General features: G+C 40.3%; 1 protein-coding gene across 50 annotated transcripts in view; it reads left to right on the forward strand.

Moving 5' to 3' along the window:
- The window catches only part of PARD3 (par-3 family cell polarity regulator), a 614,608-nt gene that overhangs the window by 223,786 nt on the left and 363,987 nt on the right, over nt 1–26,835 (forward strand). The gene's annotated exons all lie outside the window — the stretch shown is intronic.

Here is a 26,835-nt window from a genome sequence, read left to right on the forward strand (position 1 = left end):
CGTGCTCCTCCCCGGTGTTTGGCTGTAAACTGTGTGTGCAGATGCAGTGCAGGCAGGTTGCTCAGCCCTCTTCTTAAAACCTGGGGCTGGAGCTGGGTGCAGAACGCCCGGGCTCTTTCACACTGAAGCTGCCGGTTAGATTCTGTTACCTGTGTACCTTTGAGTGAATGACTGTACTCAGTGGGTTAAAAAATGACTTTATATATGATATGTGTAACTTTTAAGGTATTTCGATTGTTTAGTTAAGTCAAGAGGGTTAGTCAGTTAAAAATAATTGAGTTCTGGGGCTGGCCCCGTGGCCGAGTGGTTAAGTTCGCGTGCTCCGCTGCAGGCGACCCAGTGTTTCGTTGGTTCGAATCCTGGGCGCGGACATGGCACCACTCATCAAGCCACGCTGAGGCGGTGTCCCACATGCCACAACTAGAAGGACCCACAAAGAAGAATATACAACTATGTACCGGGGGGCTTTGGGGAGAAAAAGGAAAAAAATAAAATGTTTAAAAAAAAAATAATTGAGTTCCCAGAGTGGAGCTGTTGATGCTGGAGGACACGCCTCCTGTCATTTCAACATCCTTCTTGGAAAAACCAAAGTAGTCAGCTGTGTGCATCAGAACATGAACCTTTCGTTCTTACCCTCTTTGAGGTGTGTGTGCGTGCAAACTTCTGTGACATTGAAGTTTCACAACCAAGTATCTATAGCCAAGTGCTGTGCGTTACATAATTTAAGTGGGATTTTCTTTTACAGCTTTAATTGAGTCAGAGTCTTGCTTCTTTGTGCACATTTTGAAGAAGATATTCAGTCCTAGTGGATTTTTATAGCTGGGGATCAGGGGAGCTAGATAAACATGAGAGAATTTCTCTAGTACTCAAGCATCAAGTTGACATGTGTAGGTAGAACTCTTGTTTATGTTCTCAATGTAATACACTGTGTAATACAATACACTGTCCTTAGGATGTTTTAGATTGGGGTTGTACAGAAATCACGTCTTTAAGAATAATGGATAGGTGAAAAGTTGGTAGATTATTTAAATAATGAAAAACATTCTGTTTTTGAAGTGAAACCTTTTAATATCGTGTGCCTGTTGTTTTATTTTTCAACTTATAGTTAAAAGAGCAAAGCAAAGATTTCTTTTTTCTGAATAGGAAGAAAATCCGAATTATTTCCAAATGTGGAGAGATGGTAAAATATGTAAGCCCTGAGGAGGGATGCTTGTTTTCTTACCCCTCTGTTTACGTGGTTTCCTTGAAATCTTTTATGTTGCACTGTGATATTTTTTTCAGAAAGGAAAGATTCAGTTTTTCTGTGTGGAGTGAGTTCCAGTACATTAAGGATGGAGAGTGTTCGGCAGTGGTCTAGTCAGCATGTTATCTGGTGATATGCAGGGACAGTATCTTCCTTACTGTGCGTCTGTGCATCCAGCCGTGGCACAGACAGGCGCTCTGTTTGCTTAAGGAACCAACAAATGAACCATGACTTATTTCACAGAACTTGTGGAATTTTCTAAGGTGTTTACATGTGAGAAGGTTAACGAAGTTCTCGCCTTATTATTAGAACATTGGCAGCATGACTGAAGACAGTGATTCTTGGTGATGGGAGCGTACTTTTGTATGATGGATGCTATCTCCTTGTTGACCTGTCTGGGCACGGACAGCCAGAAGAAGCACAAGTGTGGACTGGCCCAGATATTTGTGCTGTCCAATCTCTGTCACTAGAACCTTCTTACAGGGTGCTCAGAGTGCCACAGCCTGCTTCATCTATGAAAGGAGTGAGTGGAAGAGCGTAACCCATTGAAAGATAGACACAGTGATTTCACTTTTTGAAATAAACTTTCTGACTGTAGTATTTCAATGAAATTTATTCCCGTTTGAGGATAGTAGGATGATAATTTAAAAAATACCAATAAAACTCTTCCAAGTGCAACTCTAACCGTTGTGTGAGTTCAGTGTATTTTAGGTGATATTATAAATGTTTTGTTGCTAAAATGACAACTGATGTAGTGACAAAGCAAAGCTGCATCAGTGGCGTGCGAGCATTGGCGAGCTTTAGACATAATGCGGAAAACCAACCTGACAACAGCAACAACACTCATCCCGTCACTTGTCGCTATTACTTTCTAGTGTGGATTGTGAACTATTTTATAAGGTTTCAAAACAGATGAGATTCTTGCCTCTGTATAGTGAAGGCAGAGATCTATGGATAAGAAAATGTTTTATTTATTTTGGACTTTAAACAATGAGGTGCATGATAAAATCTAAAACCTTCAGAGGAGAAAATTATTGACAGTAGACTTTGTTTATTATTTAAAGAAGACTTTGTTGTCAAGTTCTCCAAGTCGGAGGCAGCCATCACAGTTCTGTTGAGAGACAAATCCATAGCATATCCCACCAGGGCTCCCCATTCACAGGGTTTCTCATGTGGGAATCAGCGCTATTGCAAGCCACTTCCTAATACTGGGTTTTAAGATATCACTTTCAGTGTGTGGAAAAAACATATTGGATCAAAGTTTCTCTTGTTGTTGGAGGATATCAACTAAAACATTAAAAAAAAAAAACCGTTAATCATTGAGGGACTGGCCTGGTGGCGTAGTGTTTAGGTTCATGCACTCTGCTTTGGTGGCCTGGGATTTGCAGGTGTGGATCCCAGGCGCAGACTTAGCACCACTTGTCAAGCCATGCTGTGGCAGTGTCGCACATAAAATAGAGGAAGATTGGCACAGATGTTAGCTCAGGGCCAGTCTTCACACACACACACACACACACACACACACACACACACACACACAAATGTAGCTGTTGAGATGTGAGTGACCTGATGGTTGTGGTGTTGTTTTCCTGTTCCCGCCCGTCCTGTGGAGATGCTTGAGTGCTCTGATTAGCTAGACCCAGCAGAAGCAAGGTCCAGGAACTGGTATGCCCAGATCATTCCTCTCCTAGTTGCTGAGTGTTGACCTGACTCTTGAGAGGGATCAACAGGAAATTGGATTTGGGATGTGATGGAGACCAACGAAAGACTTGTAGGAGGTGACAGACATTTTGCTCACAGTATTTGCACAAGTGAAGCCCATCAAAGGCTACTCTTCCCTGCCTCTTCCTTGCCGCTTTCTTGGGTTCTTGCTGTTGGTCTGGGCATCAGAGGGTGGGATGGCACTTCCTACTTAGAAGACTGGGGTGTGGAGGTAGATCGTTCATGAACCACACTCATTGAGTGCCTACTATGTTTAGGGTAAAAATTTAAATGCTATTTGAATATTGAGTTTCACGCTGTTTTAAATAGTAAAGAAATTTCTGTAGGAAATGAAATATAAAAATGAAGAGAGAAAGAGATTGTTTTGACTCACAGAAAATTATTGCTTCCAAATAAGTTTTTAAAGTATAGGCTGGCTACCTGGTATAACCTAAAAAATCAAATGGGAAGACCGTGTGCTTGGTCAGTAGAAATTGGGCTGTCCACGGACGCCAACCCCTTTGTGTAACAATTTTGGCACCATCTCATTAGTTTTGAGAGCTCGTGAAAGTACATTTCTGAAGTCATGGGAAATGTTTCTGTTTAATGTAGGCTAATTTTTCAGTATCCAGCCCTGGTGGTCCATGTGTTAAGATTCGGCGCTCTTACCACCACGGCCCAGGTTTCTGTTGTTGTCACACTGCGGTGGCTGTGTGTTGCTGGGATGCTGAAATCTAAGCCACAGTATTTCCAATACTGTCAGGGCCACCTATGGTGGACAGGTTTCAGTGGAGCTTCCAGACTGAGGCAGACTAGGAAGAAGGACCGGGCACCCACTTGCGGAAACACTGGCCATGAGAACCCTGTGAATAGCAGTGGAGCATGTCTGATGCAGGCCGGAAGGTGAGAGGATGGTGCAGAAAGCGGGGCAGCGTTCCGCTCTGCTGTCCACTGTGTGCTAAGAGCTGGAATCCATGGCACTAACAATAGAATTTTTCAGGAGTTACTAGAACTCATGGTCAAAATTTGCTGGCTAGTTAGCCATTTTAAGCATCGTCATTGCCTGCAATGTGATTTTCCTGTATGCACATGTATTTTTTTTCTCTCGTTATTAGATAGTATTTTGAATCACCGCTTGAGCAATAGATGTCAGGTTATGTGGTGAGAAGAAAGTTCGCAGTAATAATCCATCTAATTGCAAACTCACCCAACTCCTTACTATCCCCTCCCCCAATCTTGATTATCGTTTCTATGTAATATTAAGAGCTAAACATCTGATTTCCTTCGAGAGCTTAAAAGCTGTATGTCTCAATGTAATAAATCTCTAGACGGATTCTTGGCAGTGAGGCATATGTTTCATGTGTGCTGTGATTATCTCCAGTCATAATTATTTAATACACATGGTATATGTAACATTTATAATCTTCCCGAGGGGAAAAATGATGTGGCGTAATTCTGACTGATTATTTATGTCGTTTACGCTTAAAATGTGTGGTAAAAAATACTCTGTATCTGACTTTGAAACTCCCACTGTTCTATTTTTAAATGGTTGTGTGAAAATAAAGAAATTAAGCACAGTAAGTACTCTTGTTTCTACATATTCCTCTTGTAAATTACTGTAAATTGCTAATGTTCGTTGAATTGACCTGCTAATGGGAAGTGGCTGCAATGGGAACGTCCCCCTAACTTTTTGATGAACTGTCCAATATTGTCACCTGTTCCAAAAACTTGCATGAAGATTTGAAAGTTTTATTAGCCATTGTAGACTAGGAAAATTTCTGGGTTCTTACTATTAAATATTGAATAACTAAATTTCATAAAAATTATTAGAGTAAGTTAAAATTTTTAAAAATGTTTCTTGCTTTTGTGTGTTTGAAAACTAGACAGCAGGCTAAGAATTCTTTGCCTTTTCAGATTATTTCATCTGTGTTCTGACAGTAATAACTGTGTTTTATCTGGCTGTCAGAGGTTCTTCTAGGATGGTCTTAAATTTTAATGTGCTCATTCATTGTGTTGAGCCAAAAGAATACATTAAGTATCTAAAACAATGTGAAAGAAGAGGAAAACCACCTCAGTTAATTCCAGTGAAAATAAAAGCTATATATTTATTCCCAGTGGAACCCTGAAACTTGTTGATGAGATGGGTATTGGTAATTGCTATGATCTGCAAAGTTCTTGTTTTTTCTTCTTTGTACAAAAATGTATTCATCTATTCAGTGTTTTACAATAGTGAGTTTCATTAAAATGTGCCACATTTTAACTCTTAATGTAAAATATTAACTTCAAAATTTAAAGCAACTTTTCGTTACTTTAATATTAACATATGTTAATTTGCTAGCTTCTAAAATATAGAACATATATTTTATTTATCATATTTATTTCTAATTTCATTTTATTACAGATACACCTTTTACATTACAGACATGCTTATAATGTAAGGAACTGAAAATCAAAAGAGTGCAAAGCAGAAAACGTATTCCCTGTAATTCCACAACATTAAATATTTAATACAATATGTTAATACTTTAGCATATATTGTTTGGTCTTCTTTTCGTGCCTACGGACATATATTTTAAAAGCACTATAGGTTTGAAATACTATGGATGTGCAGTGATTTAATATATCTCCTATTGTGAATATTTAAGGGTGTTTTTCAGATTAATGGAACTATTATAAATATTTCTCCTTGTTCAGCATCGACATTGATGATTTCTCACTGATGTCTCGTCCGTATGTTTATCCGTGTTGACAGGGGCTTTCGGGCAGTGGTGGTGTTTGGCCTGTAGCATCGCCCATTTCTGTGAGTCCAGGGGATGCCCCTTTCAATGCTCTGCTCCCAGAGGGCCTGTTAAGCTCTGCCTCTCCCACCGGGTCATCTTAGATTGGGGAAGTTGAGATTTTGGTTAGAGATGAACCAGTTATGGAAACTGCCTTGATTCACGAACAGGTGATCAAATTGCAAAGATGATGAGGTAGGCTACATATGAATTATCCTTCAGTCAGGCAATTAAGTAAAGACTTGAACTGATGAGAGAGGAGTCAAGTGGCCATCTAAAATGAACACCTTGCCTATCTTTTGAGGAGAGGAATAGCGTTTACGCAGGTTGAGTTTTGGAGCCCATGTGGTGGAAGACTGATGTTACATCCTGACGAAACCTTCACTTCCTAAAGTCTTAAGTACTTACTGAGTGGATGGACTCAGTACGAGGAGAGCAGAAAGCAGAGAAGCACCCCTTGCCCGTGGGCAGGTGATAGTGGTTGATAGTAAGCTTTGGTTTCACACTGCCTCTTAGATTTTGGCTTAGTTATATCAATAAGCCAGAGTTGCTCCAATGCAAATGAGAATAATAAGTTCATACTTTATAAAATTATTATAAGGATTCAATGAGATTAATCATGGATTTTGCTTAGCATAGCATGTCTTAATAAACACTCTAGTCAGTCTTTGTTCTTGTCCTTTAGCCTTATCTTGTTGTCTCTAGAAGCTTAGGGCAATTTTTCTCAAACTTGAGTTTGTATTAGAATTCCCCAGGGAGTTTGTGATAACACAGATTTCCAGGCCCCAGCCCCAGAGTTTCTGATTTAATAAGTCTGGATGGGGCCTGAGTATCTGCATTTCTAATATGGTCCCGGATGACGCTGATGCTACTGGCCGGGGATCGCACTTCGAGAACCTCTGGGTTAGGGCATTAGAAGGGCCGGTGTTGTTTTGAACCAGTAAATTATGTAACTCTTTATTTTTAACCACCTGCGTGGATAATGTTTAAATCAGTTTTTGGATAAACTTGTTATCATCTGGTCTCATTTTCTGTAAGTAGTCAACTTTTAATTGTTTGGGATTATTACAGAAATTTAAAGCTAGAATTACCTAATTATTTTAGAACTAGAATGATCTAGATTTTTGAGGCGTTTGAGAGCTTTTAAGTCTGTGTGTACAATGTTGGCTTAATTTTAATGAAAGTTGTTTTCCTTTGTTGTGGACCCTGCCTGTTTTTTTTCAGAATTTAAAGTAGATATAGAATTTTAAATAATATTAGATTGTGAGTATTTGTTAATTTCTTTTTCAGCTTACTTGCTTGCAAAAGATCTTCAGGGACTAAGCTCCTTTTAGTGGCCTTATTTCTACCAGATGTTTAAAACAACTGGAATTGTCAACCAGCTATTGTCACGGGTTGCCAGTGATCTGCCATCCTCTGTGAGAATGAAGCTTCACTCGTGTAATTTCCTTGATGAGTGCAAGACAGGGGCAGGCATTGAATGTGTGGTGTTGACACACTTTAATTTAGTACTCCTTCCACAAAGCTATTAAATTGGCTATTAATTGGCCTTCTGATAAAAATTTCTGCTTAATGCAAATGATGAGAAAGAATGCATCCTAGGACACTAGCTGCTGCTTCTGAAATAATTCACATGCCCTGAGATCTCGTTAGGGACAGCAAGCACATCCACTTTTCTTTCAAATGTAATTAGGATTTTTTAAATATAATGACTAAAATTTATCAGACGTTAAAAAATGTTTTTAACCAAATCCTTAACTTAGAACTTCACAGTTTCTTGTTCTGTTGTGTGGGCTCTCTTTCTCAGCAGTTTGAAAGGCAAATCAGAGCTTGTGAGGTTCGGTTCGTCCTCAGTCTGTGGTTTTCTGCAGCGGTGGCTCTGAGAGCAGGTTGCAGGGGGAAAGTTGAGCAGTTTCGAACTACAAAACCTCTAAGTTGCACTGTGGTTTGAGCAGCATGGATGGTGAATGAGGAGGTTTCTGCATGTGTGTTCCTGGCTTTTTCTTTTTCTTCTTTCTTTTTCTCTTTCTGGTTCACTGTTTCTCACTAATCGTCTTAAGTCCTAGGATATTTTTAGTCAACTCTGACATCCAACTTTGGCATTTTCTGACAACATGAGTGAGAGTTGTCTTACCCGTAAAGTTCTTGTGTGAAAAATTGTGAAGTTTAAGCCAAAAAATCTGAAAATCAAAGGTTTATTTAAAATGTGTATATCATGGGAATTTATTACCTTCTGGTAAAAGATTTGAAAATTATGAGACTCTCCTGCCTTACTCTTTCTTTTTATAAATTGGTCACAAAATGGTTTATTCTCTCTTAGTTTCACAATTCTCTGCAGTGAGCATCCATGATTTTTATAATTAGGAAAAAAAAATTCGTAACCGAGTTTTAACAGTGTCCTTTGCAAGGCTATTGTTACATTTACTTTTTAAATAATAGTGGGCTCCACTTAAGTCAACGCACAGACAAATTCATGTATGTTCTGGAGGAAAAGTATAGAGTCGGTGGTCTTTAAACTTTTGACTGTCTCCTATGACAGGGTTTCTCAGCGTTGGCGTTAATGACATTTGGGGCTGGATTGTTCTTTGTTGTCTGGGACTGTCCTGGGCATTGTAGGAGGTTTAGCGGTTTCCCTGACTTGTACCAGCTAGATGTCAATAGCACCAACCCCCCCAACACCCCCTCCACCGCCACCCCCGCAGCTGTGACAACCAAGGTGTCTCCAGACATTGCCAGTGTCCCTGGGGTGGAACTGTCCCTCACTGGAAACCATTGCCCTATAGTAAGAAGTGCATTTGACTTGGAGGCCCAGTGAGCAAATGTGTAAATGTACACGCCACCCCCCCAAACGGCCTCACTGTTTGAAATGTACGTTGATATTTTCTATTCTATTTTGCTCCATCTTGTTGTTTCCATACCATTTCATTTAAAAATTATCGTAGGGGTATCTTCCTGGGTAGAGTGGGTCCCTATGGCACTTAGTATTCACCTAAAGCCATATGTGGGATAGAGATTTTCTGTTTTCATCTATATGGGTTTTCTTAAAGTGAGGCACACTAAGGTTGAAGAACGTTATTTACTCTGGGCTTCCTGTAGATGCCATGTGCAGTGATGACTGAAAAATAGCTGCAGTTGAGGCGCCAGAACTGCATGGTGGCCCTCCTCCCTGTGACCTGACCCCTGACACACAGGACAGATTGTCAGTGGTGTGGGCTAAACTTGTGGCTCCTTTATTCAGGAGTCAGAGGTTTGTTGTCAGCATGAGAGGAGGGTGCTGTCTTGGGCTTCAGCGGGTTTGTACAAGATTCAAATTGAAGGTTGCCTGGGAATTCAGAATTCCTCCCTAGAGGAGTCACAGAAAGGGAGAGTTCCGTTACCCCTTTAGGAATACAGATTGGATCTTGGGCGGAAGGCTTTTTGAGTCTCATGCTACAGCTCGGAGGGATTTCATTTCACGAAAGAAGCATTTATGTTAGGTGCTTAAGCATTGGAAGTCCTTCCCTTCTCTTTGTATTTGTGTTTCTTATGCAAATACTATGTGTGAAATATCAGCCATGCTGCAGTTATGTGCAGGATGAGGGTTACTCTTAGGCAATAAATAAGGTATCTTCCAAGTGCCTAATAATGCAGTCCTGCATTGCTTAACGATGGGGATATGTTCTGAGAAATGTGTTGAGAGTGTCCTTACACAAACTTAGATGGTACAGCCTTCACCTACGGTACTAATCTTATGGGACCCCCGTTGTATATGCAGTCCGTCGTTGACTGAAATGTTGTGTGGTACATGACTGTAACATGTTCAGATTTGAAAAGAAACATTAACTTTGTCTTCTAAAATATCTGCTCTACATTTTCTAAATTCTTTTGAATATGTCTTAATGGAATATTTTGATTAATTTTGTGACTGGTGGGGTTTTTTTTTGGGGGGGGGCTTTAAAATTTTCCTTATATCTTAAATTAAGGCTATGAGAGCTTGAGTGACTATATATTTAGGCTTGATGTCTCCACTTTAGGAATGGGTTTGTGCTCTAAAACTTCATTTTGAAATCAACTATTTATTTGGAACTTTGTTATTTTTTTGTAGAAATAAAATTGCAGGTAATAGTTAGGTTTCAGACTCAATCAAACAAACTTGTTTAAACCAGAAAGTAAAGGAAATATTATATACTTCTATGTATATGAATATAATGGAGTACTCATACTCCCCCCTTAACCCCTCCTCCGCACGCGCCATGAATTCTCTTACGAGAAGAGGTTTAGCAGATGGTCTGGCAATTTTTCTTACCTTTTGGAATTTGAAATATAGCATGTATTGAACCACATGGTGCTTTAGAGGATTCATTCTTTCTTTCAGTAAATATTTACTCTGTACGTATTACGTGCAAGGTCTAGGCCCTGCGGATGTAGCATTGAATGAAATGGACAGCAATCTCTGCCCTAATGTGCGCTAGTTCTCGTGAGCTTAACCTTTACTTTAATGGACTGAGAATGGGGTAGAAGGCCAGCATGAAGGAGCCTGTCTACGTGGCTTATCATCTGATGGCAAACAAAACATTGGGAAAGGGGCCCTATGGTTCCTGAAGCTTCTGCTTTGTGGACTCTGCCTCCCAAATTCTGTCGTTTATACTCTCTGTTGAGCACTGGAACACCCCTTCTAAACTCTTACGATCCTGAAAGTAGTCATGAATTCATCTTTGGCTTCATAGCTTCAAAAGAGCCTAAAGTATTGATGTGCCTGTGAGTGTTTAACAACCCACTGATTTGTAGTGTTTGCCAATTTCTGTGCTGTAAATACTTCACCATGGCCTATTTCAAGAAGCCAACGTGACATCACTGAGTGTCGAGTTGGGAAACACACTATCATACGCTGTTGTTTAGTTTTCCACCGTGCAGTGCAACAGACATAAAGAACCTCAAGACCATACATAGCAGTGAAATGCCATAAAGTAATTAGGAGGTCGTGAGTTTTAAGTATTTATTAACTTTGATTTTAATTTAATTTATTTAATTTTAAGTTTGCATAATATAATTTTTAATGATGACTGTGTTAACAATGGGCTTGCAAAATTCCTGAAAACTTAACAATCAGTTCTCAAGAGCCAGTGCTCGTCGGCTGCAGCACGTCACCGGGAGCACCACAGTATCTCGCCTGAAATCCCTATGGCCAGATATTAGGATCCAGATTTCTTCCAGTTTTAGAAAGGTAACGTGGAAGATTTATCATAATATGTAACACTTCCTGTGACGTCTGACGCAAAACTCTGTAATCAAAACTAATATTTCTACAGCAAGACATGTGACCATTCACCAATATGTGAGTAAGTACATATTATAAATAATTTTGCATCAGTTCAGGTTAGGTTTCGCCAGCAAATGTGCTTCTTGCAAATTGTTTCTGGAACTCTTTGATTTTGGAGTTGTGGATATGGCGTGTGAAGCTGTGTTATTTGTTTGCAAATCAAGGGTTGTTATTCCAGGTCTGGAAGAACCTGCATGTTTGCTTTCTCAATATGAAAGAGACTACGAACTCAGTGCGGGGTCATAGCTGCCCCACAGGGGAGGCAGGGCCCCTGCGTTTCTGAGCTCGCTCTTCTTCCTAGAAGCCTCTTGCCCTGTGACTCCCTCACCCTTTAGGGCTCATCCTGTGCCTCGTGCTTTCTGCCCAGCTTCTTGGCCCCACCTCCCCCAGGGCTTCACCACGGTAGATCTGATTCTTCTTCTACACAACCTCTATTGCCACTCTTTTCACCTGTGTTTGGTGTACCCTCCAAGCACTGATGCTACGGAGGCCACAAGTCTCGAGGCCAGCCCCTGAACTCCTGCTCCAGGAAGTGGAATGAAACATACAGAGCGAATTCCAGCAGTGGAAATGCATTACCCAAAGGGCTTGGGGTATTGACGTTTGTGTCTTTGCAAAGCTGCTTTTCTTTCAAGGCCTTTGATTGAGACAGCTTCAGTTAGATTCTAATCAGTCCTACCCATTCCTTTGCACACCTGTTGTGTCCTGTTTATCAATGAGTATATATCTGAGGGACATCAGCTGATGGTAGCATCCAGAAAGAAGCCACTTTAGGGAGCAGGCAGCAGGCAATGATCCAGTCTTCCCGGAGTGCTCGTATATGCTGGGCGCCTGGATTTTCTGACTCCGCTTTTTAAGGCCCCAATGGGAATATCTGTCAGACCAGGAACTCTGAATCACTAATTTCAGGGGTTTTCCATTAATATTATCTTTTTATGAGGGGAAACTGATGAGTGAACTTATATTTTAATCACATTATATGGAAGTTTAATTCAGCCTTTCTTGGCAAAACCTATTATATATAAAGATTTCACAATCTTGTGCAATATTCTATTTTATTCATTACACTTAGAATGAGATGTCACAGTTTGTGAAGTGACTTTTTTCCCCTCATAGTTTACCACTTGCCTAAGTGTATTTCACTGTCTGACAGTACCAAATTAGGTCAGTTTTTTAGGTGGCAGCAATTTATAAATAACGTTCTTTTTCCAAAGAAAAAGCAACACCTTTTAATGGTTTGTTTACATGCTTTGTTTTTATTTCTGGCAATTTTGATGTTAATTGTCTAATCAGATTCGTGGTTTACAGTAAACACTGATTTGGCCCAGTTTTGAGTTTCTATTTTTCTTTCTATTAGACTGGTAAGTAAAGATGTAAGAAATGTTGTTAAATATCCCAGCAGCAACCTTTTCTGCGTTTGCTCTTCTGCTTCTTTAGTCGTATGGTCAGTGGGATCTCTTTTGTGTGAGAGTATTGTCTTGTCTGAGTGGTTTCCAGGTTCTGGGCCGTTAAGACATTTCTAGCAGATAGAGCCATTGGTGAGGACTGTGGGCCCCACAGCAGTTATGGTCTGGGCTGATCTGCCCTTGCATCTGTGAATACCCAGTGTCTCCTCTGCTCAGCAGATGGTTCCCTGCTGTTACCCTTCTGGTCCTATTGTTACTTTCTTCTACATCCTTGTCTCTCTCACCTTTTCTTTCAATCCTTTGGTCATTCATACTGTTATGTTTTAAATGCATTATGTCCTATCCAAGGTATTGACTATGTTGACCTCATCGCAGGAGAGCAGGGTGATGGCGTACGACTACCGTGCCCTCCCAGAGGGAACAGGGGTGTCACTGCAAAGGTTCAACCAAGAATGGTGGAATCTAGAATTCAGGATTCCACAGTGGTGGTTGGTTTTCTGGCACAGACACTGTCTGCTAAAAGATCCTGAGATGTTTTCAGAACCTTCTACAAGGCAATGTGATGATCAAGGAGAAATAACAGTTCTGGACTTTATTTCCTTATAATGTCTTCATATAGTTTTTCGAATAGTGTCTTCACAAAATTGAATGGTTGAAGATATAAAGAGCTTAGTCCTTATTCTGCTCGGGTCCTTGGCCTATTTATGGTATTTGAAACATACTGGTCCTGGAAAGAAAGACTGTACACTCTGTCCTCCTTCTGTAGATGGTGGGGGTGATTATTAATGCAGCCTTAGCTTTTCTCCAGATTTCCTTATGTTTGGTAAAGCTATAAGTCGTTGTAGATTTGAAGACATAATAACAGTCAGTGTTTTAAATACCTTCAATATATATCTATATATTTGAAGACGGAGTGAAAACTCATCAAATATTTTAAATATTATGACGCTATACTGAAGTCCTCCTCGTTGGCTCTGATTTGTGGAAACAGGTGTTAACTAGAGATTGAGAGGAGTGGCGTGTGTGTCGTACCACAAAGTGAATTAGTGGTGAAGAACTTGGGATGGGTTATCTTGGGAACATGTCATCCTCCTCTTGTGTGGGGAATAGTCCACGCTTTCCTTCTCACTTTTTTATAAACACCGTTATCAACAACACTGACTTGATTCCTTTACCAAAAACTGTTTGGGTAATTGTCCACAGGTTGGGTATCTTTGAATGAAAACATTTTTGTACCAATACCAATAAAATTTTGAGCATTTTTTTTTAATTGTACTCAGATTTAGCTTTTTAAAACATATATTTTCAAGATAATTGCAAATTGAATATTAGTTTTTAAAATTGTTTAACACTGCTTCTCTTTACTATCTATTGCTGTCCTTAGTCACGTAAGATACTGGAAGACACTCATTCCTTTGCGTGGACTGTCTCGTAGCCCTTCTAAGTTTGGGTTACAGTAAGTGGCTGGTCCCTTTTGTCCCCTAGACTCGGGATTTGGCGCGCACTGAGACAGCATTCTCTGAAAGGCCCCTTGATCCTTATCCCAGCCTTTAGCATTTTTTGTTTCTGTGTTAGAAACTTTTCTTTTTTTAGATGTTTTACTTTTATAGCTTCCTTCCTTCTTTCTCCCCATCATCACCTGTCGCTCCTCACGCCATTGGACTTCCGCCAGACTTTGGAGAAGGAAGGTAGGAATGTGTTCAAAGCAGCTATTTATATATAGTTTTTCTACATTGCTAAATAATATTTTTGCTGAACTTAAAATTATTTTAAATTTGAATGTCTTGCCCAGTAATATAATTAATCTACAAAATGAACAAAATATGATCCTATTGGAGACAGCACCGTCAGCTGGCACTGCCACCACCACTCTGCTGTCGCTGGTTCTTGAGCGTGCCGGCGTCGTGCCTGTTCTTTTGCTTGAAATTTACACATACAGGCTTGTGTGTGCTCCTTACACCTCATGAGGTTTATAGCAACTTCACAAGGTTGGCATCATCATCATCTCTGCTTACTAGAGGAAGAGAAACTGAGGCATAGAGAGGTTAAGTAACTCACCCAGTGTCACCCAGCTAGTTAGTGGCAGGATCTGGATTTGAACCAGTATCTCCCAGACTCCGAAGGCTTTCAGCTTTCTTCTGCCGCTCATCAGCCTGAAAAGCCCGCTATCCTTTAGCACTAATCTCAGTTCCCTCCTGTTTCATTCACCTCTTTCCATTGACTTTACTTATACTGGCTTCTTGTTTCTGTACTCCCACGGCATTTATATTGCTTCCATATTTTAATACCTCCTAACACTGACAGTTGTTGCCTCCAACAGTTAACTTGTCACTATGTGGAAATTGAAGAGCAGTCTCTCATGGAAATGGGGGTCTTTACTATTTCATGGCAGCCTGTTGAGCGCCTTCTGGAGCTGAATATTGGGACTGAAAGGTAGCATTGCAAATGACTACTTTGTTATTTCTGTTGGCTGTAAATGTTTAGGGAAGGCTGAGTTTATCAGAGGAGTGACGCCCTTTGGGTGGATTGTGTCTCTCAGCTCTGTTCTCCTTTAGGTTTTGCCTTACGTGAAAACTTGTCACTTTCCTTCTCCTTGATGTGGCCATCCTGGACGGTCCCTCTGCTTGTTGGCGGTGATGGAGGTTCTGTGCTGTACAGTGTCAGGCAGTGACTCTGGGCAAAAGCAATGGCTTCAAGTGCACTTGGGCAGTTGTGCCACTTAGAAGTAGTGGTAGACCAAGGCCAATTAACTTCACCCTCTAGGTTTTCAGTTTCCCTGGGTATTAAGTGATATGATAGTACTCTTTGTATTTTGAGAATTAAATAAGCTAATGTATAAAAGGCCTAAACGCAGTAGTGGTAAGAAGTGATAGCTACGCATTGGTGTCACTCAGTTGTGTTGCTCCTGCTCTTGTTGTAACCACTTCTTCAATTTCTTCAAAAGTGGAATTGGAGGAAGGGAAGGGAAGCCTGCAGTTGCAGCTTTATTCAGGTTTTGGTCCTGATTTCCATTGATGCTCCACATTCAGATTGTGGTTCTTAACTAAAATCATAGCTTCAGCTGCCACCCCCATGCCCACATCACCCAGGGACGTTTCTTTAGCCTTGAACTCCCCTTCTCAGCGTAGACTCCCATCTCCAGTTGTGTACTGGGAATTGGATGCTGGGTATATGATAGTTTTACCTCAAACTGAATGCATCTTCTTTTGTCCCAAACTTTTTTGTCCTTGTGCTTGCCCTCTGCCCAGCCACCCACGCCACAAACCTAGACATCTCAGATTCATCCCCCTCCTTCACAGTACCACCACCACCATGTACCCAATCCTTTTAAGTAAGTCTCAGTTCTGCATTTAATAATTATACATTTTAATTGTCTTTTCACTCCACTGCCTTTCCATTAGTCTAGGCCCTCATGACTTCTCCATTATTGGAGTAACGAGCTATAAGTGTTTACTCTTCTAGTCCTTTCTCCATACTCCCTGAAACCTTCTGCAAAATAAATGCAAATTAAACTGGTGTCCATTCCAGGATGCCCCACCGTTTTCAGAATAAGGTTCGTACGACTTAAGTTAATCCCAAGGCCCTTCATCTTCCTCTGTTGATAACCTCAATCTCTTGAAACTCTTTCAAATAATAATAATAGTAGCTAACGTTTATTGAGTACTTGCTATTTGCAGGAACTATTCTGAGCAATTTGTTAGAATTAAATGAGATGACACATATAACAAGGCTATGCAGTCCTGAGACCCAGAATGTTGAAAAAACTGCCCAGGGTCCCACAACTGGTGAGTCACCTCTCTGAGCCTTACCTATCTGGGGAACCCATGCAAGACTAGCAACCTCATGGTAATGAAATGAGTGGGCACTACAAATGACAGGAAAAATGTGCGTCTGCCTCCACTGCTCCAGGTCACCTGTCGGGAAGTTTTCCATGAGAAGTAGATGAAAGCAGAGGCTTCAGAGTATATTTTCCTAAAAATTAAAGCTTCCAAACTCTTTGTGCTTGACTACATCCATTAGATGGCACTGGATTCCAAACATTTGCATTAAATTTCAGCAGTAAAGCGATTTGTGGATTGGGGGAAATTGTTTAACTTGTAAGTTATCTCTTTCACCTGTCAAATATGGGGGAGAAGGGATTGACAAACAATTGGTATTTCTTCTGTGTTCGCTTTTTTAAAAAACGTTGCTAAACAGGTTATACTAATGAAGAGTTATAAAGAATTTTATTATTTACTTTTTGAATAAACCTGCCAGCTGATTAAAATGAACCTAATTTAATCAGCATTGTGTTGCATACTGAAGATAATTTAGGCTAATGTCAAGGACACCGTTCTCTCTTCTTTGTAGAAGGTATTGAAATAATGAGTGTAGCAAAAAGGAGTCAGAAAATGTTTGAAGTTTTTCATCTGTGCCTCTGGGTGGATATTTGAAAATCACACTTTTCCTTTTTGCATGCAAATTAAACTGAAAGGCATTTTGTAATGTGACATTAGCATTATATTTTACAAAACAAATTTATTGAACTTTGGTCTTTTGCTCATATTGGCTTGTGGTTGTCACGAGGAATCGTGGCTTTTTATTCTGTCTCAGTGTACTGAACTTTCATTCAGAAATTCGAGTGAACAGAAGTAGGGGGTTTGATGCATTGTCATTGGAAAGTAAATCACTGTGAAGAGCAGTTCCCAGATCTTCTAACTTGCTTTTCTTAGGTCACTTTCTTCACCTGGATCCCTCCCTAATAGAATCATCTGAATTCCTTTCTTCTTCTACAGCAGTTAAACTCTCTTTTTTCTTAGGATGCTTTTAGGTGAAGCTAAGGTATCCGTGGGGGTCAAGTTCAGATTGTGAAGTCAGTAGTTAAAAGGATTAGTAACTCCCAAGTGAGTCCCCTCTGCAAATGGCAAGTTGCCTTGGAAACAAGGCTCGTTCTTTGAGTTGGAAATATCATCTTGTCTTTAAATGCTGGGGCTCAGAATTCACTCACCTCAGTGGCCTCCTCTCGGGGTCTAACGTTGTGCTGAGATGTTTTCTGCTTAACTACTTGGCAGTGATTGAGTGGAGCCATAGCCAAGTTTTTCTTTTTTCCTTGTGTTTTAATTTTGAACATAATTTGCAAAATTTAGAACTAAGGAAGTGATCCTTCAAATTACTATTTTAGGATGGGAAGTTTTCTACTACTGATTGCCAAAAAAATAAAATATTAGAGTTTACCAGATTTGACTGGCAAGAAATTTTCCTGCTGAGTCATTTGTGGTATGTTCAACAGTGGCATCAGTGATGGGCTGATTAAGGAAAGTGTGTGAATGTCTGAGTTCTGGGAGACGGTGTTACTTGGTGAAAGACTTAGGCCGATTTTTCCCGATGTCTGAAAGCACCCGGTACAAACTCCCACACAGAGCTCTGTGGCACAAGTTGGTGGGAGAACAAGGTTGCCACTTGAGGCTTTAATCGGACTTCTGTTTTCCTCTCATGTCAAAATTTGTATCTTGCCAGTTGCACACTGGGAGGAGGAATTGAGGGTGGTGTGAGCATGTGGAGACAAGGTTCTCAGGTCAGTGGAACGGGCTCTGGCTTACCAGCTAGCTTGAGGAGGTAAAAAGACTAAAAGGGGCTTTCCTTGCCGAGGGACTCAACTCTGCTTTGCTGGACTCCCCAGATGGAGGCAGAAACCCAGATGGGTGAGACAGCAGGCCATGAGCTCCTGCCGGTTAAGACTCAGTGATCCCGCCTGCTGGTAAAGACGGTGCTATGTTTCTGGACTCAGTAGTCACATCGGCAGCTTCTCAGCCCTTATTTCTGTGAGTCAGGGATTGGGGAGAGTTGAGGACTGTGACATCGACTTTGGGAGTGAAGAGGGCAATGGCACGTCTTCATGGGGCAGAGATGGGACGTATCACTTCACCCGTACTTGCTTACTAAGGCTCAAGGAACATCATGGTGGCTGTTGTGGGTTTTGATAGTGTATTTTTTGAGGAAGATTAGCCCTGAGCTAAGATCCGCCGCCAATCCTCCTCTTTTTGCTGAGGAAGACTGGCCCCGAGCTAACATCCATGCCCATCTTCCTCCATTTTATATGTGGGATGCCTGTCACAGCATGGCTTGACAACTGGTGCGCACCAGGATTGGAACCAGCAAACCCTGGACTGCTGACGCCGAGTGTGCAAACTTAACCGCTCCACCACAGGGCTGGCCCGGTAGTGTATCTTTTAATTACAGTTTAGAGTAAGGCATTGAAAGGCTGTGTGTGTGTATGGCTTTGGCTTGTCTCATTATGTCCTATCTATTCCCTACATGATGTTGGACTTTTGATTAATAAAACATTATTTTTTTAACTTAGATCCCCAATCTTCAGACGGTGGCCTTCTTCGAAGGAGTTACTCTTGAGGGAGTCTGTCGTTTACCTTTAATTAATGCAGCTCTTCCTGAATCAATATGTAATGCATATTGATGGTCAAGCTAAATTGTCTACAGATTAAAACACCTTGTTGTTGGCCTATTTCCACATCTTACTTTTAGATAGAAATGTGTTGGGAGGTTGGCAGAGTGGCATGGTGGGGAGGGCGCCCAGAGATGAAGAGCAGCTGCCTCTACAATCTCCAGCTGTGGAGCTGGAAGTGGAGGCCGACTCAAGGTGGAGTCCCACGGTGCTTTGCAGGACAAGGACATCTAGCTCTTTGCGGTTCTTAGCTTAGCCACTAGGAGAAGTGGCTCGTCTTTAGTGTGCTCATGGCATTTGAGAGTTCCTTTCTAAACTGTGGGTCTTTTTTTTTGTGCATCAGACAAAATATACTCAATTTGTAAAATGCTGGTAAAGCACAGAATTAATCTTGCATACGTAACATGTAAAGTTTTCAATGGCAAGCTTGAGGTTCTCCGGTGGTGAGTTAGTTTTTATCGGTATAGCTTGTATTACTACTAATATAAAACATCATTGGTCCAAATGTATTCTTTTACTGTTTTGCTTACCCGTCCAGTAAAACAGTAGCTCTACTTAAATGAGCTTTTAATGAACCATGATAGCAAGTAAGGCTCAGAGAATGACTAAGGATTTAGTATCGTCTCTGTGTCATTAAAGTAAGTTCAGTCATCAGAAAGCTTACAAATTGATTCGATGTTTTTTTTTCCATGTCTACATAATAATTAGTTATTACATCATTACATTTGATTCTGAGATAGGTTCCTATTGGTTCTTTCCCAGTTTTGCCACCATCTCTTTGAGAGAAAGCTGCGTGTGTTCACGATAAAATCACAGGGAACGACTTCTCCTCCAATCTGGAGTCAACCTGTCTATTTATGATCAGCCAATTTCAGGATTATTTTGCTCGATCTTACTGTGCAATGTTGCTTTTTGTTAATACTTCAACAGTAGAGTAATACAGTTGTAACCTCATGGATGGGTACAAATGGAACAGTGGCACTTGGTGATGGGAGGGAGAGGGGTTTACATTATATCTGACGGGTGGATCATCTAGCTTATGGCTATAGGATTTGCATATTTTCATTGTGGTTTGTGGTTGACATACTCAAGGCTGTGAGTTAAACATAACTCATAAATTGGGAATCTAATTTGTTTGCAGGCGCAGTGGGTGATAGAGTGTGTCACCCTGAGGGAGAGTAGAATAAAATCTCAGCTTTGAAATATAAGCTGGTGAATGTCGTGGGTGAATATATTTCACTGTGATTTCCAGATGAAGCATAATATCTTTATTAGGCATCTGTGACCAAGAAATATTCCCTTCATAAAGGATTCTTTTAGCTCTTGTGGGACGGGAGACCTTTGACCATCAACAGATAGGAGCTTACAGTGGTGTTGGTCTCCTTGGTTGTTCAGGTAGCGAAGGGAACCTCTTCTACATGGTATATTGTTTGAAATGACACTATTAAAGATTTATGTTGATAGGTCTTTCTTATGGGTAGATAACACACTATGCTAATCTCTCTAAACATGCTAGTGTCTGTTTTGTTGTTAGTGCTGCCAAGTGGATTCTGACTCCTAGTGCCCTGTGGACAGTAGAGCCGAATCCTGCCCGGTCTTTTTGTGCCGTCCTGTCACTTTCCAGTGCTCTATCAGATAATGTTCTGCTGCTATTCACAGGGTTTTCACGGTCAGTGTTTTTGGAAGTAGGTGGCCAGGTCCTTCTTCCTAGTCTCTATTAGTCTGGAAGCTCCGCTGAAACCTGCACGTCAGAGCTTTCAGCATCACAGTAATACGCAGCCACCACAGTATGACAACCACAGATGGATGGTGCGGTTCTTTGACTGGGAAACAAATCCGGGCCGTGGCGATGAGAGCACCGAATCTTAACCACTAGACTGGCAAGTGTCTGTTAGTTTTCTTTTTGTATATGCAGACAAGTTATCAAGTGTGCTTTGTGGAAGAAAACTGTAAATGAAATTTTTCTAAAAAAGGGATGGATAAAGGGGAATTCAGGAACCCAAACACTTGATCTATTTTACCATGTTTTAAAAAGTACATGTTTGAGTGAAAGGGCCAAAAAAAAATGGTGGCGAAGATACCAATATGTGTGATCCTAATTACAGACATTCATAGATTGACCTACGGGAAGGAAAATATCATTTTTGGACTAGCGATGGTTTACAATTGTATGTTATGGAATGGCGTCACTTCCATCGTAAAGTACATGTATTTCCAACTACTTGATTTTTATTGTTAATTTTTAGAAAGCTATTGCACTGTGCTATAGTGCTCACATTTGTACTGCAGTTTATTTCTGTTGCATTTATTCTTTAAGGCAGATCTGACTGTGAAATCTCCCTGCCATTGCCCAGAGATGTGTGTTACAGGATGCCATCATTATTTTGGAGTTCAAAAGCATCATCATTATAGTACTATGTTAGGAAGAATATTGAAAAATGTGGCCAAAACAGAGAGTTCCTCACCAGAAGCGCAGTCAAGTGCACTTTCTTTTTTGTGTTTCTTGCTGATTTTGTTGTGATATTATAGACCAAATGATTCGATGGAGTCTGGCTTACTCATGGAGGCTACTCACGTTCCTTTGGTGAAAGGAGAATTTTAAAGGCATCTTGAAGTTCATTCTGGTCTTCAGCATTTTTCCACATGCTTTGGACCTTCTCCAGGGCCAAAAATGTGATTGTTTCTAGAGAGTTATATCTTTATTCAAAGTTAAACAATTCTATATATTAATGTCACGTATATGAAGGCCATTCATGAGACTCATAGTAATTAAGTTGCTGTGGACATGTTCAGCCTGCACAGGAGGAAATCAGCAGAAACAGAAAGAGAGATTGCTCCAGGCTGTGGCCGTAAACCGGCTTCTGAGGGTGTGTGGAGTCTGAGCCTACAGGCCTTCGAGACCTCACTTAGATGACTACTTGACAAGTCACCAGCTGTTTTCCTGTTTGAAGACAGAATCTACAAGATCTTTTGATTCCTTTAAAAAGCTCTTCTGATCAAGACTGAGTGATGATCTCAAGAGCATGGAATTGTTTGCAATTGTCTTGGTCCCCTCAAATATGTTCAGAAAATTTTAGGTAGTGGTATCGAAATAATGTAAATTTGGTAAGTGGGTTATTACCTTTGGTTAATCAAGAAAGAACACAATCCTATTCACAGCCTTGTAGATCACCAGAGTCTGCGGCTTTCCTGTGGGCTGTGCTGTTGGTGCATTAGATGTTCCAGGGGCAGGAGGATCAGCAGAGAATAGCACCTCTGAAGTCACATAGATTTGAGTTCGAATCTCAGATTCATTCTGTACTTACTTATGTTTAACTGCTGGACAAATTCGCCTCTTGGAGCCTCAGTTTTCTTTTCTGTAAAATGAAGTGTGAAAGCTGCTCTGTGTGCCTGTGAGTGGCTGAGGCGAGGATATAGGGATCCGTGGAGGACTTAATTTTGTGGTTATCGTGATGTGGAATGCTTCTCCTTTCCTTTTCCTGTTTCTTCTCTCTTATTTTCAGTGTGTAGAAGAGCTTTGCCTCAGTCTTCAGTTACTCTTGAAACAGATCCTCAAATTTACAAAGTCTGTATTTATCAAGCACCACAACACGTTAGTAATAGCAAATAGTAAATGTGTGTTTCAGAAAGTGACATGAAATGTGTTCAGAAAGTCGATATTCCTTATCCCTTTGTTTGTCACATCCAGTCCAGGGGGGTAGGTGTTGGCACTATATTAGCTTCCTATTGCTGCTGTAAGAAATTACCACAAACTAGTCGCTTAAAACATCACAAATTTATTAACTTACAGTTCTATAGGGCAGAAGTCTGACATTGGTCTCACCGGGCTAAAATCAAGGTGTTGGCAGAGCTGTGTTCCTTTCTGGAGACCCTAGGAGAGCATCTGTTTTCTTGTCTTCTGGAGGCCCCCGTGATCCTTGGCTCCCTTTCTTCATCTGCAAAGCGAGCAGTGTAGCACCTCTCTAACCATTGTCATATCTCTCTGACCACAACATGAAAATTTCTGCACTTTTCCAGATTCACGTGCTTATCTGGGACCCACTGGATAACCCAGGATAATCTCCCTAAAATAGGGAGTCCTTGACCTGGCTCACATCTTCAGGTCCCTTTTGCCATGCAAGGTTAACCTCTCCAGGTTCTGGGCGTTTGGGCATGGACAACAATGGGGATTATTCTGCCTACCACAACCGCTGTCCTATTTTTCAAGATGAGGAAAGTAAGGTTTAGAAATGGTAGAGAGGGCAGTGGATTTACCAACAACCATCCAAGAAGTAAGATGAGAGCTGTTTTTGAACGTAGGTCTCCCTGATTGTGAATTCTATGCTTTTTAACTACTTTGCTTCATGCAGTTGTGGGCTTTCAGCTCATAAATTTTACCCATTCAAGGGGCCACTCTCAGTCCAAGTGGTTTATACCCGTATGTGTGTGATGTTGATGGTAGCACGTTTTCTGTTGGAGGGTTCTGATGTTTCCGAGAATTAAAATGACTTGTCCTAAGGTAGATGGGAACTGTGCGGTCAAGTCTGGAGTTTAGTTTTATGTGAGTTATTATGGGTATTATCCTAAATTCAGCCTACCTTTTCTCATGGAAACTTGACAGATGAATGGATCAGAAGAGAGATTAAGTAATAACTGTCGAAAGGAAAAATGAACTTTCAAAAATGATGTACTTCACGGACAGCAGTGAAGATTCCATCTGTTAAAATAGGGATTCGAGTCACGTTCCACAAATTTAAAAGCAGACATTTCCTTTATTTTTTGAAGGGCATGATAGAGATTTTTAATATGTGATGTTTTTGTGAAGGTCTCATTTTCCTCTACTGTGTTACTATATGTATTCTTGTAGAGTAGATTTTCTAAAATTATATATCCTTCCCAATTTAACACAAAATTACTTCATATCTGCACCTGGCACTTAGATTTTGGTTTAAAAGAAAGCTGGAGAATTGTATGTTACTGGCATTTTGCAAATCACCAACTGTGATTCTGCCACTGAAATTCAAACAGCATTTGTTCATGACACAGTCCAGATTTCATAATACTTGTGTTTTCTACAAATGCTGGAGATAATTATTGAAACTAATATACATGTATAAGTTCTTCTATCATGTGTGGCGTTTAAAGACTTGTACTTTGTAATTTTCAATCTCCATTTTCAATTTGGAGAAAGGACTGGATTCTTGAGAGAACGCATCATTGTGAAAAGTTAATAATAAAACTTGAATTTCATTTGCTTCCAATTAAGTGCCAAAACGTCAAAACTTAATATCTTCAAAATGCATATTAAGCCACATACCTTGTGAGAAGTCTGATAACATTAAAATCAAGTATAGAAATTCAAAATCCTGATGAAGAGCCTGAAATGGATATGGTTAGCTTATCAAGATTGCAGAAGTAACTTGACTTTGTTTTATTTCCCAAATTGAGATTTTAAAATTGAATATTACTGGAGACATGAGCAAGGTTACCCTACTAGTGCAGGGTCTTCAGACTATGGCCCAAGCAGCCCACCACCTGCTTTGTAAATAAAGTTTTATTTAAACATAGTCATGCTCTGCTCTATTAGAATGTCTGTGTTACTAATATAGGGAGATACTTGCCAGTCAATGTTAGATAAATAGGCCGATTTTATTACTGTATATGGAAACCTCAGTGTGTACATACAAACACCTTTCCATTTTTTATAACTGCTAAGGATTTCTTTTCCCCTCTTATGTTGCTTCTTATAAGGTTGAGTGGCCCAACTGTTCTTCCTACTTTGATTTCTTCTTACCACTTAACCTCCCGCCAGATTGTTTAATCAGCTAATTATATATGACACTACAGCAGGGTTTTGAGCTTCCTGTTTGTCTACATGTCTCTATGACCTTATGATGGTTTTCTTTTTTGTCTTATGAGTTGACTGATAATATGTAAACGTTCATGGAAATAGCATTTGTTTAAAATGACAAAACCATGTATGAAATGAGGATTGTAATGAGATAGTTCTCATAGTTTGCAAATTTATCTTACTGTTCTTTGACTGATAGGAGTATTGGCATTGAAAAAGCTCAATTTGGGGGCTGGCCTGGTGGCGTAGTGGTTAAGTTTGCACACTCTGCTTCAGTGGCTGGGGTTCGCCAGTTTGGATCCCGGGTGTGGACGTACACACTGTTCATCAATCCATGCTGTAGCAGTGTCCCACATACAAAATATAGGAAGATTGGCTCAGATGTTAGCTCAGGGCCAGTCTTCCTCCCCCCCCCCCCCAAAAAAAAAAGGAAGCAGCAGCTTCGTTTGGAGGCAGAAGAGGTGGTTCATTTTGGGTATAGTCACGGTTCTTTCCTTGGAATGCTAAGACTTAGGATTGCAGGGTATGTGACCAATGGGTGTTGTTCCTTGGAACTTCATCACTCTTTGAGTTTTTAAAGAAGTGCTGCCACTGTTTAGTTGTAAAAAGAAATAAATTCAATTTTAAATTGTATGGTACTTTGTAATGCCATATTATGAAGTTTTTAAATTTTGAAATAATTTTATACTTCAGAAAAGTGTGAAAATAGCCCAGAATGTTTCCATATAGCTCTACCTCTAATGTTAATGTTCCATCTACCTCTAATGTTAACGTCTGATATAACCCTAGAATGGTTATAGAAAGTAGGAAACTAACATTGAGTCAGTACTATTAACTAATCTACAGACGTCATCGAATGTTGCCTCTGTTCCACTAATGTCCTCTTTTTAGCCTGGGATCTAGTCGAGGACCTTACCTTGCCTGTAGTGCTTATTTCTCTTCAGTCTCCTCCAATTTACACAATTTCATCATTTGTTTTTTCTACTTTTGTGACCTTGACATTTTAAAAGAGTATTAATTATTTTGTAGAATGTCTCTCAGTTTGAATTTGTCTGATGTTTCCTCATGATTAGATGGAAGTTATACATTTTTGGCAGGAGTACCACAGAGGTAATGTTGTATGCTTCTCAGTGCATTTTATCGGAGGGTACATGATGTCGATGTGTCTTATTACTCGTGATGGTAACCTTGGTAAAGTGGTGTTGGCCGAGTTTCTCCACTGCAAAGATAAGATTTTTCTCTTTTTATGTAAAGAGTATCTTATGGGGAGATACCTTGCGATTTGCAGATATCCCATTTCTCATCATATTCTTACCCATTAATTTTAGCATTCATTGACAGATCTTTCCGGCAACAATCATGACCATGGAGGTTGCCTAATGATGATTTCTGTTTCCATCATTCCTTCCATAATTAGATTGCTACAGTAAGGAAGAGCTATCCATTCTCCACTGTTAATTTATTTCTTCTTTTATTTATTTATATCATTATGGACTCACAGATGTTTATTTTTGAGACTATCATTATTTGTTTTGTTTACAAGTTGTCCCAGCCGTGGCCTTCGGAGGCTCCTTCAGGTTGACATCTGATTCCCTTTGATGTGCCCCCATCACTTTTGAGTCCGTCCTTCCTTTTTAGCATCACAAGGTATTCCAGGCTCATCTTGTATTTTCCCTGCCTCCAATCCTGGAATTAAACATTTTTCCAGGAAGCTCCAGTTCATTTATGGAGAATGGTTTTAGAAACCAAGATCTGGGCACTTGTGTTCATTGGTCCTGGGGTGTCGTTGCTTCTAGGACCTCTCAGTGTACAGAGCTAGGAAATATATGTTTGTATACCACACATGCATTAACATCCATCCAAACTATTGATCTGGCTGTCTGCCCACCTACCTATACCTGCCTACTCATAAAAACCATGAGTTCGTATTGACCCCTCTAATTCTAATCTAACACTACAGAGTTTATTCTAGCCTTTTCTTGTTTGTAACTTATTTCTGACAGTGAGAATATTGGCTCTCATCCAATTATCTTTTTTTTTCATTCATTTCTGGTGTGTGTGTGAGTGTGTAGTAGTGTGAGAATTGCTAAGCCATACGCCGTGAGAAACAGGTCTACTAACTAGAGTTTGAAATGTCTGT

Source organism: Equus caballus, chromosome 29 (genome assembly GCF_041296265.1).
Source record: "Equus caballus isolate H_3958 breed thoroughbred chromosome 29, TB-T2T, whole genome shotgun sequence".
Taxonomy (NCBI): Eukaryota; Metazoa; Chordata; class Mammalia; order Perissodactyla; family Equidae; genus Equus; species Equus caballus.